At 36.9% G+C, this 7,632-nt stretch overlaps 1 non-coding gene across 1 annotated transcript; it reads left to right on the forward strand.

Annotated features, from left to right (window-relative positions):
* Nucleotides 1-395: 395 nt before the first annotated feature.
* On the forward strand, nt 396-511 carry LOC116274402. The gene has a single exon (XR_004183006.1). It is a non-coding gene; the product is annotated as a U5 spliceosomal RNA (small nuclear RNA).
* The last annotated feature ends 7,121 nt before the right edge of the window (nt 512-7,632 follow it).

A 7,632-nucleotide genomic window follows, 5' to 3' on the forward strand; every position in this document is an offset into this window, starting at 1 on the left:
TGGAGCCCGAAGAAGGCAGCATGATACAGAGTAGAAACAGCTGCAAAGTATGACCACTGGGCCTTGGGAAGCCCATGGACTGCCCTGCACCAGCATGTTGTCCTGTTGTTCTGACCAGGAACAGAAGCAGCTCAGAATGCTGGACTTCAAAGAGCCTTGTTCTTGCAGTCAGGGATTAGAAATCCTAAGCAATGACCCGTTAGGGGACATAGGACCAAGAAAATGTCAGTAGTTGTCACAGGGTGAATAACTTGCCTGCTTTGTCTTAAGTTTTTAACTTTCATCCATGATATTGGATGTAGTTATAGTTCATTCATTTTCATTACAATGTGGTATCTCATTCTATGAATATAACAGATAATTTATCTATTCTACTTTTTATAGAAATTATTTTGATTCTCCAGTTTCTTTACAGATCATATAAATGTTTCTCCTTTTACTAATGATTTTCATGGAGAGGAACAATTCTAAGTCTTAAATCAATTTTTGAGGCCTTATTTTGGCAAGGGTCTCTATATATTATTTTATATATATAAGAATAATTAAGATTATTAACATAATTTTTAAAAAGTATTGAGGTTCTAGTTTTATCTATTTTGAAGAATGCTTCTTTAAACATGCTTGTACATGTCTGGGGTGAATCTATAACAAAAGAATCAAATGGATATTCTAAAATTTTAAAATGTAATATATGAAAGTAAGAATGCAACAGATTGATTTAAACAGTCGATAGGACACAATTTCCATTAACTGAAAGATAGATCAATGCAAAGGACTCAAACTAAAGTATAAAGAGAAAAAGAACTGGTGGGATTTAAAAAAAAAGTGCAGAAAATCTCCAATGTTGAATTATTCGGCCTGACCTAGTCCCAGCCAGTCAAAGTGCTAATATTCCCTTAGTCACAGGATTGAATCAAGTGTTGGCATGCAGTTTGTTTTGGTGCAATTAGAGTTAATTTTGGAGCTTAGTTTTGAACCACTGGGATGTGATGCTCTCTTTTCCATTGAACTTGAACCTGAAATTTCAGTGTTAACCTGGAACTTCTGGGCAAGTGTCTAGTTAGGGTCAAGAGAGAAGAGTAACTAAGTCCTGATAAGATCATTTGAGACCCTGGAGAGAGCTACAACAATCCTATCCTTGACTGTTCTATTATGTGAGCAAATGTTTCTACTCTTGTTTTAGATCTGTTAGAGTTGGTTTTGGACTTTGTTTTGTTTTTCTCGCCTTCAACAAGAGCTTTAACTATAAATACTTCTTTACTCTTGTGCATTCCCCAAATGCCCTCTTGCATGCCATCCAAAAGGAAAGGTAGATCTCATAGTATGGAGAACTTTAGACCAACTCCCTGGCCTATCTCCTAAAGTGTATATGATCTTGAATCTGGCCCTTTCCCAGTAAAGCTACAGCATTGCTCTAGAAGGCTGACTGACAGCACAAGGGACAGCTGTGTAGAAATCTTCTTCCTCATTGGCTCCCCAGTGACCTATATTCATCTAGCAAGCCTTGCATTCCTCTGTCCCTTGCTCATTTTTTAGACCCTAAGTTTAACATATTGTTTTAATTAACATTTTAGGAGCTAAACTCAGAGAACGGTGATTATGTCTGAGTGGGAGGGTTCGTGATTACTCTCTGAATGGTATCATATTCAAAGTAAGTAAAGAAATGCTTGTGAATTTCAATTGCTTTTCCTTTTCAGTCGGAAGATAAACCTAACATTCAAAATTGTCATCAGAGAAGAAAGCCTGCTTGCTTACATCTCTGTAAACTGACTTCTTGGAGTCTCACAGCCCTCTCCTATTGAGTTCTCTTTCCATTCCTACCTCCTTTTCAGTTGTAATACCCTAGGTCGTCCCAGACTCTGGGCTCTGAACTCTAGGCAAGGCACTATTTATTGACTGGATGATTATTTGACACATAGAAACTGCCCTCATTTGAAACCAGATTGAAAAATGTCATTTTCTTTAAGTTTTATATTATCCTTTATTCCCTCTTTTTCACGGGGATAATATTTTTTAAAAACTCCTGGATCAAGCTTTGGTTCCAATATTTCTTTTTATTCTTTGTTCTGCTTTGCTCTTTATATCCCCTCCCCCTCAACCCACACACACATAAAATTAAGTCAGAGCTTACAAACTGGCAGGCTGTAAAGCTGGCCGACAGATATGTTTCATTTCACCTTAATATACTTTTAAATTTTGTCTTTGTTATATGCAGTTAATACCAGGAGATACCACATAACAATGATCACTTCAGAATTTTCTTTAAATATCAGACTATCTGGCACCCTGAGCCCAAATTCCTTTATGGCAACAATTAGATGGAGCTAAATAGTGACAGCACCTTTTATCTTACAACTGGTACACTTCACTCATTTACCCACTTCACTCTTCCATTTGGGGCACGAAGAAGGCAGCATGATGCAGAGTAGAAACAGCTGCAAAGTGTGACCATTGGGCCTTGGGCAACCCATGGACTGCCCTGCACCAGCATGTTGTCCTGTTGTGCTGACCAGGGACAGAAGCAGCTCAGAAAGCTGGACTTCAAAGAGCCTTGTTCTTGCAGTCACGGACTAGAAACCCTAAGCAGTGATCATAGTGGACATAGGACCAAGGAAATGTCTGTAGTTACCACAGGGTGAATAAATGGTAGCCAAGATCAGAAACTCCCAGTGCCTCAGCATTGCAGAAAAATGGAATAAGAGGAAAAAAAATTATGTTACCTTACCAAAATTTAAAAAGTTATTTCTTCTATATATCTGAATGTGTAGACTGAGGTTCATGCTCTCCATATTATTGATTGAGACCTCATATTAAAATACTTTCTTCCCTGCATATAACCATTGATCACATCATTTTCTCTTTTTCTTATTTTTTTTTTTAATTATAGGTTCAGGGGTTACATGCGCATGTTTGTTACACGAGTATATTGCATAATGATGGGGTTTGGACTTCGAGTGAACCTATCACCCAAGTAGTGAACATAGCACCCAAAAGGTAGACTTTTAACCTCACCCCTTTCTTAATCTCCCACTTTTAGAGTCCTCAGTGTCTATTGTTGCCATCTTAATGTCCAAGAGTACCCATTGTTTAGCTCCCACTTTTAAGGCAGAACGCGTGATATTTTATTTTCTGTTTCTGAGTTATTTCACTTAAGATAATGGTCTCCACCTACATCCATGTTACTGCAAAAGACATGATTTCATTCTTTTTTATGGTTGTGTGGTAGTCCATGGTATATATTAATACCACATTTTCTTTTAAACATTAAACATCACGTTTTTTAAAAAACTAAACACCACATTTTCTTTACCCAGTCTACTCTTGCTTGACGCTTAGGTTGATTCCATGACTTTGCTATAGTGAATAGGGCTGCAATAAACATAAAAGTGCAAGCTGTCTTTTTGATTAAATGGTTTCTTTTCCTTTGGGTAGATATCCAATAGAGGGATTGCAGGGCTGAATGGTAGTTCTGCTTTTAGTTCTTTGAGAAATCTCCAGACTGTTTACCACACGGAACTAATTTGCATTCCTACCAACAGTGTATAAGCTTTCCCTTTTCTCTGCAACCTTGCCATCATCTGTTGTTTTTTTTTACTTTTTAATAATAGCCATTCTGATTGGTGTGAGATAATATCTCACTGTGGTTTTAATTTGCATTTCTCTGATGATTAGTGACATTGAGTATTTTTTCATGTTTGTTGGCTGCATGTATGTCCTCTTTGTTTTTAATTTAACCTTTAAGTTCCAGGGTACATGTGCAGGTTTGTTGTATAGGTAAACTTGTGTCATGGAGGTTTGTTGTACAGATCATTTTGTCACCAAGTATTAAGCCTAGTCCAATTAGTTAGTTTTTCTGATACTCTTACAACTCCAACCCTCCACCCTCCTATAGGCCCCAGTGTGTGTTGTTCCCCTTTATGTGTCCACATGTTCTCATCATTTAGCTCCCACTTATAAGTGAAAACATACGTGATATGGTTTGGCTCTGTGTCCCAACCCAAATCTCACTTTGAATTGTAATAATCCCCACATGCCAAGGGCATGTAATTGGATCACGGGGGCAGTTTCCCCCCTTAGGCTGTTCTCATGATAATGAATGAGTCTCATGAGATCTGATGGTTTTATAAGCATCTGGCATTCCCGCTGCTTGCACTCATTCTCTCTCTTGCTGCCCTTTGAAGAGGGGCCTTCTGCCATGATTGTAAGTTTCCTGAGCCCTCCCAAACCACGCAGAACTATGAGTCAATTAAACGTCTTTTCTTTATAAATTACCCAGTCTCGGGTATTTCTTTATAGCAGCATGAGAATGGACTAATACAATGCGATATTTGGTTTTCTGTTCCCACATTAGTTTGCTAAGGATAATGGCCTCCAGCTCCATCCCTGTTCCTACAAAGGACATGATCTTAATCTTGTTCTTTTTTATGGTACCATATTATTCTATTTTGTATACGTACCACATTTTCCTTTTCTAGTCTACCATTGATGGGTATTAAGATTGATACCATATCTTTGCTATTGTGAATAGTGCTGCAGTGAACATATATGTGCATGCGTCTTTATAACAGAACAATTTATATTCCTTTGGGTACATTCCCAGTGATGGGATTGCTGGGTCAAATGACAGTTCTGTTTTAGGTCTTTGAGGAATTGCCATTGTCTTCCACAATGGTTGAACTGATTTACACTCCCAACAACAATGTATAAGCAAGCATTCCTTTTTCTCTGCAACCTCGCCAGCATGTTTGTTGTTGTTGTTGTTGTTTGCTTTTACATAGTAACCATTCTGACTGGTGTGAGATGGTACCTCATTGTGATTTTGATTTGCATTTCTCTAACAATCAGCGATGTTGAGCATTTTTTCATATGCTTGTGGCCATCTGTATGTCTTCTTTTGAAAAGTATCTATTCATGTCCTTTGCCCACTTTCTAATTGGGTTGTGTTTTTCTCGTAAATTGAAGTTCTTTAAATGCTTAAATTTAAATGCTGGATAGTAGACCTTTGTCAGATGGGTAGATTGCAAAAACTTTCTGCAGTTCTATAGATTGTTTATTGATAGTTCTTTGGCTGTGTGGAAGCTTTATAATTAATTAAGTCATATTTGTCTGTTTTTGTTTTTGTTGCATTTGCTTTTAAGATCTTAAGTCATAAATTCTTTGTGGAGGCCAATGTCCAGAAGAGTTTTTCCTCTGCTTTTTCTAGGGTTTTTATAGTTTCAGTCTTCCATTTAAGTCTTAAGCTATCTTGAGCTAATTCTTGTACATGCTAAGAGATAGGGTCCAGTCTCATTCTTCTGCATATGGTTAGCCAGTATTCCCAGCACCATTTACTGAATAGGACGTCCTTTACCCATAGTTTATTTTTGTTGACTTTGTCAAATATCAGTTGTTTGTAGATGTGTGGCTTTATTTCTGAGTTCTCCATTCTGTTTCATTGATCTATGTGTCTGTTTTTATACCAGCACCATGCTGTTTTGGTTACTATAGACTTGTAGTATAGTTTGAAGTTGGATAATGTAATGCCTTTGGCTTTGTGCTTTTTGCTTAAGATTTCATTGACTAGTTGGGCTCCTTTTAGGTTCATATGAATTTTAAATGTTTTTTCTTATTCTGTAAAACACTGTGTTGGTAATTTGATAGGAATAGCATTGAATCTATAGATGGCTTTGCAGAGTATGGTCATTTTAATGATATTGATTCTTTCGATCCATGACCACAGAATGTTTCTCCATTAATTTGTTCATCTATTATTTCTTTCATCAGTGTTTTGTAGATCTCCTTACAGAGATCTTTCACCTTCTTGGTTAAATGTATTGCTTGGTATTTTGTGTGTGTGTGTGTGGCTATTGTAAATAGGATTAGTTCCTGATTTGTTTCTCAGCTTGACCATTATTGGTATATAGAAATGTTACTGATTTTTGTGTGTTGACTTTGTATCCTGAAACTTTCCTGAAGTCATTTTTCAGGTCTGGGAGTCTTTTGGAGGAATATTTATAGTTTTCTAGGTATAGGATTATATCATCAGTGAAGACAGATAATTTGATTTCGTCTTTTCCTATTTGGATGTCTTTTATTTCTTTCTTTTGCCTGATTGCTCTGGCTAGCATTTTCAGTACTATGTTGAATAGAAGTGGTAACAGTGGACATCCCTATCTTTTTCCAGTTCTTAGGGGGATGCTTTCAACTTTTGCTCATTCAGGATGATGTTGCCTATGAGTCTGTCATACATAGCTCTTATTATTTTGAGGTTTGTTCCTTCAAGGCCTGGTTTGCTGAAGCTTTTTATCAACTTTTATTGTAAATTCAGGGAGTACATATGCAGGTTTGTTACTTGGGTGTATTGTATGATGCTGAGGTTTGGGATACGAATGATCCTGTCACCCAGGTACTGAGCATAGTACAACAACAGTTAGTTTTTCGACTGTTGCCCCCTCCCCATTTCCCCCCCCCCCCACCAAGTAGTCCCCAGTGTCTATGGCTGCCATCTTTATGTCCATGAGTACCCAATATTTAGGTCTTACTTATAAGTGAGAACAAGTGGTATTTGGTTTTCTGTTTCTGCATTAATTTGCTTAGGATAATGGCCTCCAGCTGCATTCATGTTGCTGCAGAGGATATGATTTCATTTTGTTGAAAATTTTTATCATGAAGGGATGTTGGATTTTAACAAGTGCTTTTTCTGCCTCTATTGAGATGATCATACGGTTTTTGTTTTTAATTCTGTTTATATGGTGAATCACATTTATTGATTTGCATTTGTTCAACCATCCTTGCATCTCAGGAATAAAACCCACTTGATCGTGATGAATTATCCCTTTGATGTGCTGCTGAATTTGTTTTGCTAGTATTTTGTTGAGGATTTTTGCATCTATATTCATCAGGAATATTGGCCTGTAGTTTTCTTTTGTTGTTGTGTCCTTGCCAGATTTTGGTATCAGTATGATACTGGTTTTGTAGAATGAGTTAGAAAGGAAGCCCTCCTCTTTGATTTTTTTGGAATGGCTTCTGTAAGACTGGTACCAGCTCTTTTTTGTACATCTGGTGGAATGTGGCTGCAAATCCATCTGATGCAGGGCTTTTTGTAGTTTTTTTGGTGGGCAGATTTTTTCATTACTGATTCAATTCCATAACTTGTTATTGATCTGCTCTAGGTTTCAATTTCTTTCTACTTCAATCTTGGGAGGTTGTGTATTTCCAGGAACTTATCCATTTTCTCTAGATTTTCTCATTTGTATGCATAGAGATGTTCATAACAGTCTCTGAGGATTTTTTGTACTTCTGTGGTATCAGTCCTAATGTCACCTCATTATACTTTGTCATTTCTGATTATGCTTATTTGAATCTTCTCTCTTTTTTCTGATTAATCTAGCTGGTGATCTACTCATTTTGTTTATTCTTTCAAAAACCAACTTTTCATTTTGTGTGGGTTTTTCGGTCTCAATTTCATTTGGTTCTGCTCTGGCCTTTTTTATTTCTTTTCTTCTGCTAGCTTTGGGTTTGGATTGTTCTTATTTTTCTAGTTCCTTTAGGTGTGACATTAGGTTGTTAATTTGAGATTTTTCTATCTTTTTTAGATAGGCTTTAGCATTATAAACTTCCTTTTTAGTATGGCTTTTGCTGTATCCCAGAGGT

The sequence above is a fragment of the Papio anubis genome, chromosome 3 (genome assembly GCF_008728515.1).
Source record: "Papio anubis isolate 15944 chromosome 3, Panubis1.0, whole genome shotgun sequence".
Classification (NCBI taxonomy): Eukaryota; Metazoa; Chordata; class Mammalia; order Primates; family Cercopithecidae; genus Papio; species Papio anubis.